The sequence below is a fragment of the Arvicola amphibius genome, chromosome 17 (assembly GCF_903992535.2).
Source record: "Arvicola amphibius chromosome 17, mArvAmp1.2, whole genome shotgun sequence".
In the NCBI taxonomy this organism is placed as follows: Eukaryota; Metazoa; Chordata; class Mammalia; order Rodentia; family Cricetidae; genus Arvicola; species Arvicola amphibius.
In genome coordinates, this window is record NC_052063.2 from 2,904,025 (window position 1) to 2,916,737 (window position 12,713).

Sequence of the window (12,713 nt, forward strand, 5' to 3'; positions counted from 1 at the left end):
ATCATCATTTCAGTTCCTTGGTTTAAGTCCATATGAAACATCCAGTATGTCCTTGTACAGACGACCATTAGTAAACAGCCAGTTGGAAACATGGCATCAAGTTAATCAGACTGATGTGGCAATCTACAAATGATCTCATGCAACTTAACTAGACAGAGTTGAGCCGCTGGGCTTGTCTACCACGTTCTTTGGCCAAGTGTGCAATCACATATAAACTGTTGCATGGTGCCACGAAAGGGGTGGTGGGGCCCTAATGCAACAACAACAAAATCCTACAACAACAACAACAAAAACCAAGGCAACCCTTCAAATACCAACGGCTTTTGAGCACACAGGGTCAAAACATCCAAGAGAGGTGGTCCATGAGTGGATTATACAAATACAGGAGTCCATGAGACCCTAAACCTCATTGTAAGTCGCTGCTTCATTTTGTGAGGACCTCCTGGGGACCTAAGCCTTGGAGGGCTAGCAATCAGTGACAGGAAGAGCTGGCGTGTCAGGTCCCAAGACAGGCATCATCCAAGATGCTGATGGGTTTCTGAGGTGGTAATGCAGCACAGCAGGGTAACGATTCCTACCAGGCCTCCAGCTAACATCAACAGGAGAACTTTCCTGCACCTGTGAGCCCCAAGGTTACTAGACAGCTAGGGCCAGCAGATCCCATCACTTGCGCACTAGAGTGTGGAATGCAAGCCTGTGTTCCATCCATATGCAGGCTCAGAGCTCCCGGGGTTAGAGCTTGGCCTGATCTGAGCAGGCCTGGTGGTAGCTGGACCTCGACAACAGATCCTTGCTTGGGTGGCGATAACGGGCCTCGTAGAATATGGGCAGAGTACCCTCAGGATTGTGTGCTGCTCTGGGAAGTTGTGTGGTTGTGGTAAGGTATGGGGGGTGGGGTCCACGCAGTTGGCAGGTAGCTGAGCTGAGCCACGTAGGCATGGACTGTGGTGGTGGGCAGGCCAAAGGCATGGGGTCCTGCAGCAGGTAGGGCACAGCAGTAGCTGGGCTGTGTCTATGTGGGCGCCAATGTACAAGCACATTCTCCTCCTTCAGCCAATAGCCTTGAAGATAACAGCCCACTTGAGTGTGGTCTCTTATAGTTTAAAAAGCAGTGGGAACCGTGTACCCACTCCCTTGCTTCTGGCTCCCAGACTCCATTCCTGTTTGCGTTCAGCGGACTATTGTTTAGGATGGTGATCTGTAAGTTTCCCCCTTAAATAAATAACCCTTTTATTATCCTACTTCTGAACTGGTGTGAGATTGTTTTACGGTATCAACAATCTGTTTAAAAGTAATAAACTAGAACATAAAAGGCAATTAACATGCCATCCCATTAGTTTGCTGGAATCGGATGCCAGCTTCCAGATCACAGATAACTGCAGATCTCTGCCACTACTGTGAATTTTATCCCCAAATAAACAGATATGCTTCATTCTGAGCAACTGAGGACCTCTGTAATATGCCCACAGCTCCAGGCTCTCCCAAGCAACCCTCTTCAACTGTCACTTGGACTAATGTATGTGAGGTCGTGCCTGTCTCCTCTGTACCCTCACCTCACTCTCTCTGATCACCTACTCACCCCTACTCTATTCTAGCCTATGAAAGAAGTCTACTAATTACTGTTATTCCCCTGGGGAACTACATTTCCCAGGAGGCTCCTGTGCAGAGTACAGCATTGTCCGCTGGACCCGGAAGACCACATTTCCCAGGAGTACACGCATCCAGTGTCCAATGCAAATGTCCCTGCGCACAGCCGCAGAACATAACGTTTGACGCACGTGCGCGGGGGGGGGGGGGGGGGGGGCGGTCCCCTTTAAAAGCCGAAAATGCCATTCGTTCACTCTCTTTCCTTTCTTCCCTTCGGGCAGGTCCCGCACTCCCCGTAATAAACTGATCCACGTGGGTCCGTTGCACCTCGTGTCTCACTCTGTCTCCAAAGAACAACACTCCCGACCGCAAAAAACGGGGGAGTTGGTGAAAATGGCCTTTAAAGTTTTAAATGCCCAAGAAGAAAAAGCTGAATCTTCCTGACAGACATGGCTACAACAAGCAGTTAATCTGTTAGCCCAGGCCTTAACAGCTGCCCTAAGACCACAGGAAGGGGGACAAGGGAAGCCAAACACAAAGCTCTACCCTGGTGGAGCCCAGGCTAAAGTCAAACTCACAGGCAGGCGGTTACAAGTGTGGCCTTAAATGGCCATGTGGCACGATATTGCACTAAGCCTTCCATGAGGCTATACCCTATCTGCTAGCAACTTGGGACACTGGGAATCACAGCGCCCCTCTGCGGGCTTGTCCTCTATGCCACGCCAGAGGTCCGGCCTCACCAACATCGGCAGGTGAAACTGTGCCGCCTTCGAACTTCTCAGCCTTGTGGAGGACCGATGCTGCCCAGACTTGGTGACCCTATCTGAAACTAATGAGAAGCGGTAGGTAGAGATACGGACACTACTTTTCTATTGGACACGGGAACCGCCTATTCTGTTCTAACATCTCACTTGGACCTTACTTTCCTCTCACCCAATTTTTGTTACGGGGGTAGAAGGGACCCGTTCCTCCCCATTTAAAACTTTGCCACTGCCCTGCATTCTTGCACGACAATTTTTCTCTCATTTTTCCTCAGTGATACCTGCTTGCACAGCACCTTTACTGGGTCGAGATATCCTTAGCTAACTCCTAGGTCTCCTGAAGCTCGATAGACAGGACCTCACAAGACACCTGCCTTCTCACCTCCCCTAAGGAGGGATGTACCGACAAAGGTACCGGCGGTTATAGGGGTTAGGGAATAACCACGATAGTCCTTTACAATAAATCAGTTTTAATACAAGGGGAAATAAGGGAACTTACAGAACCAAGGGTCCAGGAGCAGAAGGTACGCAGGGAGAGCAAAACGATCCTATTTAAGGGTATCCCACTTCCCTGGGGCAGCCACGCCCCTGAACCCAGGGATTGGGCCAGCTGCCCCAACAGAGGGACACATGACTTTCGGTTCTGGCCTTTCCAGCCACACCTCTCGCTGAGTGTGGACCCACTAACACACAGCTCTCCCCTTCCCCACGCTGCCCCATGCCCCCAGGAAGGAGCCAGACTTGAGACATTGCCCCCTTTTCCTAAGAGAGCTGCCGTGGAAGCCCATTCTTTGTTCCTTCAGCAAATAGCCCCTAAGATACCAGCCCACATGGGCATGGTCTCTTTTGCTTTAAAAAGCAGCAGCAGCCATGTGCTCGTTCTCTTGCTTCCAGCACCGCTTCCGGCTGCTAGACTGTTCCTGTTCACTTAGAGGGTTGTTGTCTAGGACAGTGAACTGGAAGTTTTCCCTTTAAATAAATAACCCTTTTATTAATCATAATTCCAAAATGGTATGGGATTGTTTTGTGACTCATGCCTTCAGAAAACCTAAATGTTAGTCAAGATATCTCCTCAGGTTCCTGTCATCCCTTATACAAACAGACTGGAAGGTAAGTCCTGGTCTCTGGCCTCCATCGCTGGAGCCCCCGCCCCTCTGCCCGCCAAACTTTGACCCTTCACCTGAGAAGGGGAAGGCAGACTTCCAAACCCTGACCACTACCCGTCTATTTAAACTGCTCCCTGGAAGGTCCCTTCATGGTCGTCCTCCCCCCCCCCCCCCCCGCCCCAGAGGCTGCGTTTGCAGCTTCCCGTTCCCCATTACACCTGGATATCCTTTAAGTCACCTTGTTTGGGATTCGGCTTAATAGGTATTTTGGACAAGTCAGCAAAGAGCTGGCGTAAGGAAAATTCCTAACAGGGAGCATGCAATTACACAGAACTGCAGTGAGAGACAGATACTCAGCGATATTCCTCACGGATCCTTCCGTGTGAGCGCTGTCCCCCAACAGATACTTGTATTACGCTCAAGGGTCACCCTTCTAAATTCTCTTTTTTTTTTTAAACAAACAAATGAATAGAGTATTATTCACGTTGGAAGTAAAAGCAAAAAGCTTTAGAATTTGAATAAGAATAGCACAAAGTCAGACTCAGTCACTTGGGACTTATTCCTTGGCGGTCAAATCACACTATTACCCAGTAGGTAAGCTTCCTTGTTCAGAGCAATCAATGTTGGGAAAGGCAGTCCCAGCTGGCCCTAGGAATAGTCCCTGGGTTTGCGACACTGTTGAAGCATAAAGAGCATGCAAGGCATGCTGTCATCTTTCAGTCTTGCTTGGGTCTTTTCTTCTGGCTAGCTCAGGGTGGCCTCCTTTTGCTCCACCTGTATGTGAGTGGCACCTGGTCTACTGTGGCTCCAGGGGAAAGTCCACATAACTGGATTGCTTTGGTCTGGCTGCTGCTGCTGTGACTCCAGGGGAAAGTCCACATAACTCGATTGCTTTGGTCTGGCTGCTGCAGGGCAAACCAACTCTGCCTAGTGACAACATTTGGGGGCTTGGTTCTATTTCAGTTTTTGACTCCACTACAAGGTACAAGGGGTGAGATTGGTTTCCATTTCTGGAGACAGGCATGGTGAAGACCTTTGCTGTCTTTCAGCTGGTGAGTCCTCCCTTGGACTGGGAAGGAGTGCTCAGTATCTGGTCTGCTGAGTTGGCAACTGAAGCATAGGGATTGCTTAATCTTTAAGTGAGGGTCAAATCCTCCCCCCCCCCCCCCCAAGACAGTTTCTCTGTTTAACTGGTGCTTTCCTGGAACTCACTCTGTAGACCAGGCTGGACTTCAACTCACAGAAATCCACCTGCCTCTGCCTCCCTCCGTGGTGGTATTAAAGGCGTGCGCCACCACCCCCAGGCCCTTGGGCTAAATTTAACTGTTGTGTAATTTAATGAATTCCAGATATGCTCATTGGTCTCTATGACATAAAATATAACGTCATTACTGCCATGTGCTCTTTCCTCAGGTCTGCAGATCCTCATCCCAGCTGCTGCTTCTGCTCTTCTGCTTCCCCTCTTCCTTGTATCTTTTCCTTTTTCACAGAAGCATTGGTAGATCTGCTTATCTGTCATGCTAGATTCAAATGACGAAAAACAGCCTTGCGCTGGGGGGTGGGGAGTGGGCGCGCTTTCTTCACTGAAATTTTGCCCACAGAGTGTCCATGAACCGTTTGCTGTCCGGCTTCTTGGGCTCAGCTCCTGGTTTTTCTGCTGGGCTTGTTTCTTGTCCCGTTTTCCCCGTCCTTGCTGCTCTCCGCTCCCACGGAATCGCCCCCAGCGTTGTCACAGGACGTGTGTGGTTGGGTTTTTATTGATTTTTATTGAGCTCTAAATTTTTCTCTGCTCCCCTCCCTGCCTCTCCCCTCCCCCCACAATCCTCCTGTGAGCTCTGGGGAGACACTTAAGATCTGCCTGGAAGAGGTCAGATGCACTGTCCATCGACAGACCAAGTTTCACACTTCTTCCCAGGTCTTTTGACTCCCCTTCCTCAACTACCAGAACCTAAGAAAAGTTTTCTCCCTAAAGTTACCTTTATCTCAACATCTTGCCACATCCCAGTGACACTGGATGTCCCCAGAGCCGCACAGCGGAGTGACACAGCCAGCTCTCTCAGCTTTTCCAGGGTCCCTGAGAAGGCAGGAATGGGTCTTCAGGACTCGGCAACCTCATTCCACCTCATCTGCTACTCGAAGTTCCTCACCTACTTACAACCCACAAAAGGGAGGAAGGCTATCGGTTAGAATTATGCTGTCCTGCACGCTTGCAGATCTAGCAGAATATGTCACCAGTCAAAACCACTCCCTACAAACAGGTGATTCATAGCATTTAAGGCATAATGCTAGTGTGGCCCAGGGGACGCAGCTGTAGCCACTGACGCCATCCCTGCGTATAGGCGTTGTCAGCATTCGGGTCAATACCTGGCCAGGCCAAGGTTCTACTGCCACATCACAGTCTGTTCGAATGCACTACACTGCAGTGTAGTCTCGGAGTATGCACCTCGCCCTCATTAAAAGTGAGCTCCACCCAATCCCCCCTACCTTTTTACCACTCCTCCAAAGAGTCAGGAAGACCTTAGTGCTTCTCCCTTTCAAAAAACACCTATTAATTATGTATACAAGGTTCTTCCTGCATGTATGTCTTCAGGCCAGAAGAGGGCGCCCAACCTCGTTACTGATGGTTGTGAGCCACCATGTAGATGCTGGGAATTAAACTCAAGACTTGTGGAAGAAAAGTCAGTGCTTTTAACCTCCGAGCCATCTCTCCAGCCCCCCTCCCCTTTTCAACAATAAACCTCCAACAAGAGAATGTTTTTGTATAGTGTGATTTGTCCTCACTGCATCAAATGAATAGTAGCAACGCTGAGACGGTTACTAAAGCTAAGTCTTAAATCAAGGGCAGTCCACATGAGTTGTTACTCACAGAGGACCCAGTCCGAGGGGTACAGGCAGAGAACAGAGGAAGACTTGCAGAGATTCACAGCCTTTTCCATATGGGAAGGTGGAGCAAGGGTTATGCTCTGTTGCTTTCTTAGCCTATCAGGTTTGTACCCCAGTACCTGCCTACCAAGACTGATCAGTAATAGATACACGTAAATACTTCATTTGATGTGGCACAATTCCATGCTGCAGCTGTCAGAGAGCCATTTCTCAGAACTGCCTCAGGTCGCTGGCTCTTCCCACCAGTAATGTTGGTCGAAAGGGAATCATACCCCACAGTAAACCCATCTGTCACACTGGGAGCAGGGATTCTAATGCTTCTAATCCTCCATTCATGTACAAAGAATGCAGCATCATCAATGGTAACCCAGTGCACACCCCCCGGGACCTCAGTCCCTGATGCACAAGGCCAACTGCAGTTTACCCTCACTCCCGTGCATTCAGTGCAGCTGCCTGTTGCAACACCAGCACCCACAATGCTAGGCCTTCTGCCTGGGCACTGCACTACCCCACCAAACAGTCAAGCACCATCGCTGTAGCTGGCTGCGCCTTCTAAAAGCACCCCACCTGAGATCAACTACAGCTTGCCCTGGCTCCAGTCCATGCAGTATAGCTACAACCCACTGCAACACCAGCACCCCGCACCCTCCATTCAACAGCCAAGAACCATCACTGTAGCTACCTCCCACTTCTAAAAGTGGTCTGCTATGCTGCAAACTGGTAAGTCACTCAACACAGATGTCCTGCAGTTTAGGGGGGCGATCTTTACGTTTTCCCTTTAAACAACCCTTTTATTATCCTAATTCTGAACTGGTGTGAGATTGTTTTACGGCATCAATTGTTGCCCAACCTTTCGTTTTAGGATCCCCAGCCAGCTCAGAGTGTGCCCAGCAGCTGCGAGCCCTTCCTTAGCAGGTCGTGGCCTGTGCAAGGAGGCAGCAGTTCAATAGAGATATGCCGTTCTTGTTAAGAATCAGCTGCATGTTCCATCAGTCCCATTCCAACTGGAGTTGGTGATCTCGCATTAGATCTGTCACACCGTCTCAGTGGGTGAACGCACCCCTCACGGTCCTGACTTTCTTGCTCATGTTCTCCCTCCTTCTGCTCAGTCCAGTGCTCCAATGTGGGGCTCAGTCATTTTCTTCATCTATCGCCAGGTGGAGGTTCCCTCACGTTCCTGACTTTCTCATGTTCTCTCTCTTTCTGCTCCTCATCAGGACCTTGGGAGCTCAGTCCGGTGCTCCAATGTGGGGCTCTGTCTCTATCTCCATCCATCGCAAGGTGAAGGTTCTATGCAAGATAGTCATCAGTATTGCTATAGGATCTGGCCTTTTCCGGCTCCCTCTCCTCAGCTGCCCAAGGAACTAACTGGGGGCATCTCCCTGGATACCTGGGAACCCCTCTAGAGTCAAGTCTCTTGAAAACCCTAAGATGGCTCCCTTAATTAGGGTATATGCTTCCCTGCTCCCATATCCACCCTTCCTATATCCGGACTCTCTGAATGTGGCTGACGGTGGAGGCTGACTGAGAAGCCAAGGACAATGGCGATGTCTTGGATTCTATGGCATGGATGGGCTCTGTGTGAGCCTTGTCAGTTTGGATGCTCACCTTCCTGGACCTGGGGGGAGTTGGGAGGACCTTGGATTTAACATAGTGTAGGGAACCCTGATGGCTCTTTGGCCTGGAAAGGGAGGGAGTGAGGGTATGGGTGGATGGGAGGGAAGGGGGAGGAGGAGGGGAGGAGATGGAAATTTTTAATTAAAAAAAGAGAAAAAAAGAATCAGCTGCACTTCATTATATTTTCTCTTTACACACTTTGAATTGGCTTCAAGGCCCCACACACTGTAATGTTTGCCTCCTGCCAGGGCACACCACAGACATTTGGGTGAGAAGAGGCTTCCCTGGTCTGAGGCAGCCATTCCGCTGGTGGGTATCCTACCCACCACTTCCCTAAATCACCCGCGCCCTGCAGCGAGCCTCGGGGAAATGAGCAGTTTAACCGTAACATTGGAGTTCTGTGACTTGGCCAGATTGCTATGGTTTTCGGCTCTTGAGCCACATCCACTCCCGGCACGGCCCCCTTCTCGCCATTTTAGCTTCTGTGTTCATTTTGACACATGCTCCCTTCTCCCGCTATCTCTGTCTTTTTCTCTTCCCCTTCTCTCTCCTTTCTTCCCCTGCCCCTCCTCTAAGTAATAAATATCCAATTCTATTCTGTACTTCTAAGTAATAAATATCCAATTCTATTCTGTACTATGTGTCTGTCTATGTGCCTTCTACCCGCCGCCTGCCCCCCCACCCTCACCCCCGCTCAAGAACCGGCAGCCACACTGGCAGCCGTCTCTGCCTGGGACTAGCTGCTCTGTGTGTCTACCACCGCCAGGGATCTTGCAACATTTTTAACAATTGATGCCATGACTTGGATAGGCGCTCGGGACCGAAACTCCTTTCCCAGGGTCAGGATCCTGAACCGGGTTTTTTTTTTTTTCCACTCCCACCACCAGCTTTTTGGCTTCAATTGATGAGTCTCCCCCTGCTCTGCTACAGTTGCTTCCCTTACCCAGAATCCTGTTTGGACTGACCCGGGGTCAGTCAGCCCACCCATTGGCACTGCACACGCCCCGTGAAGTACATTCGACTGGGGAGCCGGGATCCCCCAGTTTGTCTTTTTTCCATTTCTTCTCTTTCCTTTTTCTTCCCTCATCATAAACGTCGCTCGGAGTGGCCCCAGCCTCTCTGGTTTCTAAGTCACCCCAAACGACCGGATCCAACCAGGCCATAACACCTCACTCGCAGTCCAAGGACGCCCATGAGTCCTGGGTGTTTACACTGATTCGCACCCGGTCCCCTTATAGGCCTCAGATGCCGCTGTTTCACGTGTTTTCATGATTTTAGCTCTGAATAGCAACCGCCCATGGCTGGCCGTTTCCCGGCTTTTTCAATTCCAGCCTTTTACTCCCCACCGTGGCTTGTGACATGGTGCAGTTTTTTCGGTTCCAGTCTTTTGCCCCCTCTGTGGCTTGTGGTGTGGCATGGCAGCTCAGCGACAGGGCAGATCACGCCTTTAGGTCCCTCTCATTAAGCTTAAAATCCTTACAGCTCAAAAATTGTGACTTTTTCATACAACACGTTGCTGTCGCCATTTTGACTGGGGTCAGGTGACTTTGCCACCATCTTAACTGAGAGCCGGGTTAAGTAGACCCTGCCTTGGCCCCTGGTTTTCACTAAAATCCTCTTGTTGACTGTTGTAATTGTTCATTACATCTCATTTCAGCTTACAAAATCGTCTCATGTTTTAAACATTTAAAGTATGTACTTTTAATTCTCTCACAAAAATGCCTTATATTTAATCCAACCCTCATTTAAAATATATTAACCTGTTCTCTATTGTCAGTTGTCATTAACCTTAAATTTCAAGCAGGTTTTTTTCTTCTTTCTGCCTTTTTACGAGTGTAAATCTTACCTGTTAAGAGCCAGTACAGTCAGGCTCAGACCCAGCCTCCCAGGCAGATTCTATACTTAGCTATACCTAATAAACAGCCCTCAACTGCTCAGAGATCTGGGGAATGTGATATTTAAATATGTAATTATTAAAAAACTTTTCATAACAAAAAGAGACACGTTGGCTCCTAGCAGCAGCACCCTGCTTCCTCCAAAGAAGACAGAAGACAAATGGGCCACAGTAACGTCCATCCGCAGTTGGCTTCAACTGCCAAGCGCTGACCATTGCGCTAAACTACCTTTCGCCTAAACTGAACATCTCGCAAAACTACCTTTCGCCTAAACTGAACATCTCCTGACGTGGACAGAATCGCTGGAATCGACAGCCTAGCTGCTCAGGTCAAGGCTTGTCTTCCTACAGATTTCTTAGCCCACAGGATCTTCTGGAGCCTGGCAGGCATGCATTAAACAGTAAAGGTCACGTAAAACTGTCAGTGGCCATGGAGGACCCAAAGAGTAGCTCTGGGTGCCAACTAAGTAAGTTGTCATTTATTAATCAGTAACTCTTCTCAAAGATCTCTGATACAGTTTGATACCTGAGAGGTTTTGCCAGGTTACCTCACCAAACAAATTTCAAATCAAATTTCTCTCTTATGCTGCCTTCCATAATCTTGAAAAATACTTTTCATTGTACAAAAATATGTCACAGTCAGTATGTGTCTAAAACTTCTGTTTTCATAACCCCAAGAAACTCTTTTGAGTTCTAGGGAGACAAATTAAAGGATCCACCTTAAACAGGTCAGATTCCCCCTCAATTCCCTGGTCCTAAAATTTTTTTTTCCCGTAATTTCACTTTGTTCTTTGTTCTGCCAGTAACTTAAACAGGTATGAGAGACACCAGACATTTCCATGCCACAAACACCGGACAGGAACAAAGAGACCAGCTATACCAGGATGTGGCCAGCACCCAGCCTTCTCAGGTCCGTCCTCCCCCCAAGACTGTAGTGTCTTGTCTCCCGCTTTTTATTATTTAAAAATAAAGCTGGGAATGTTATGGTTTTCGTCTCTTTAAGAGACAAGCCACTCCTGGCGCTGCCCCCCCTCGACATCTTAGCTTCTGTGTTCCTTTTGGCGCGTGCTCCCTTCTCTCACTGTCTCTGTCCTCTTCTTTCTCCCTCTCTCTCCTTTCTTCCCCTGCCCCTCCTCTAAGTAATAAATATCCAATTCTATTCTGTACAATGTGTCCATGTGCCTCTACTCACTGCCTGCTCACACCCTCCCAGCTCGCTGGGACCAGCCCACCCGCAACCAGCCACCTCTCGGGACCCAGCATCCATCTCTCCCTGGGACTAGCTGCTCTGTGGGCCTGCTGCCTGCTGCCGTGGGGGACTTTGCAGCACTTTTAACACAGACTCTCTCCATGTTCCTTCCCGTGCACAGCACACCAGCAGCTTCGTTGGCGAGTTTTCCCCTCCCAGTCAGCTAAACCGTTTCTCTGAACCCAAGGAACTGACGTTGAGCTCCCAGCAATCCTATGGCGTTGCTACAAACGGGGGAGTGGGGGTCAGCCCCAACCACAGCCTTCACTGCTACAGTAAAGCCCTGTGCTGACATTCATCTCTAGTTGCTTTCCATAGCAGGGTAGTGCTCCCGCGTTAGCTCTACATGCACTGAGCAGTGCTTCTACTATGGGGCATGGGATCCTTCGAATCTATCTATCTCATCTTTTCTATTGGCCCACCCCTAAGTGGTCCCCGCTATGAGCGTGCATCCAGGACCAACTCAAGCTTCTCGCTTCAAGTCACCCACACGGGTGACAATCGGCTTCATTAACACCCCGCCTCTAGAGAGAAGAGGTTCTCCTGTAGGCCCTGCGGGGGTCGCTGTTTTCGCGGGTTTTCATGTTTTCAGCTATGGAATATAAAGCCTCACACTACCAGCCACCCACCCGTGAGTGCTCTGCCGGTGTCCCACCGGCTCCGCTGTCCCCCATCACCCGTCTGTAACACACTGCCGGTGTCGCACGGGTTCCGCTGTCCCTCAAAGTATCCGTCACCCGTCCGTAATGCTCTGCTGGTGTCCGCTGGCACCACTTTCCCTTTTGCTGAGCAGCCCCTTCCCCACGGACCTCAAAACGCTCTTTCCCTCACCCCTATTCATATATATATGCCACCGCTACCACTAGTCCCGCAAAAACCGACATAATTAGATCCGTGAGGCAGCCTTTTCTTCCCCGGCAGATCACAATTCTAGGTCTCTTTGTAGGGCCCACATGCCGACCCCTCCTCAAACGGTTCATATTGAGGACAGCTTGCAGTTTCTGGCAAAACATCTCGTGCTCCTCTGTGCTCGCTCTGCCTACCCTGGTGGTTTATCTACAGGGGAGTTGTTTGAGCCTGGTCATTTCCCACCTGCCTGGGGAATTCCCAATGTGCAGCAGTTAGGTATATAACACTTTCTCTAAGTTCGAGTAAATGGCACTCTCTACTCACAAACAACCCACGTCCCTAACACTCTTTAATCTCCAGCGCCCGGCCCGACTAGAGAACTGCCCCACAGGTGCTCCAGGTGGAGGCCCACAGCGAGATCAGGAAGTAGGGACCCCTGAGAGATGGCCCTCAGAAGGCTGGGGAGCAGGTCAGATATTGATGATGAGTGAATTGATATTGAAGACGGGTGCCAGTAATTCACGTCAAGTACCGACTGACCAGTTGATAGTTCTTTTAACGACACAAGGCTTCGCTATTAATCGGGGAGCTTTAATATTCCTGATTAGGAGCAGGTAAAAGCTGACCTCTAAAACGCTCTTAAAGAGCAAGGGCTATAGCAACATTTCACTATGGCATTTGGTCAAAGACACTCTTCTCAGCGATGATGTAGAAGTGAAGGAACCACTAGAGAATTTGGCCAAAAACTTTGAGGCGATTCGGGATGA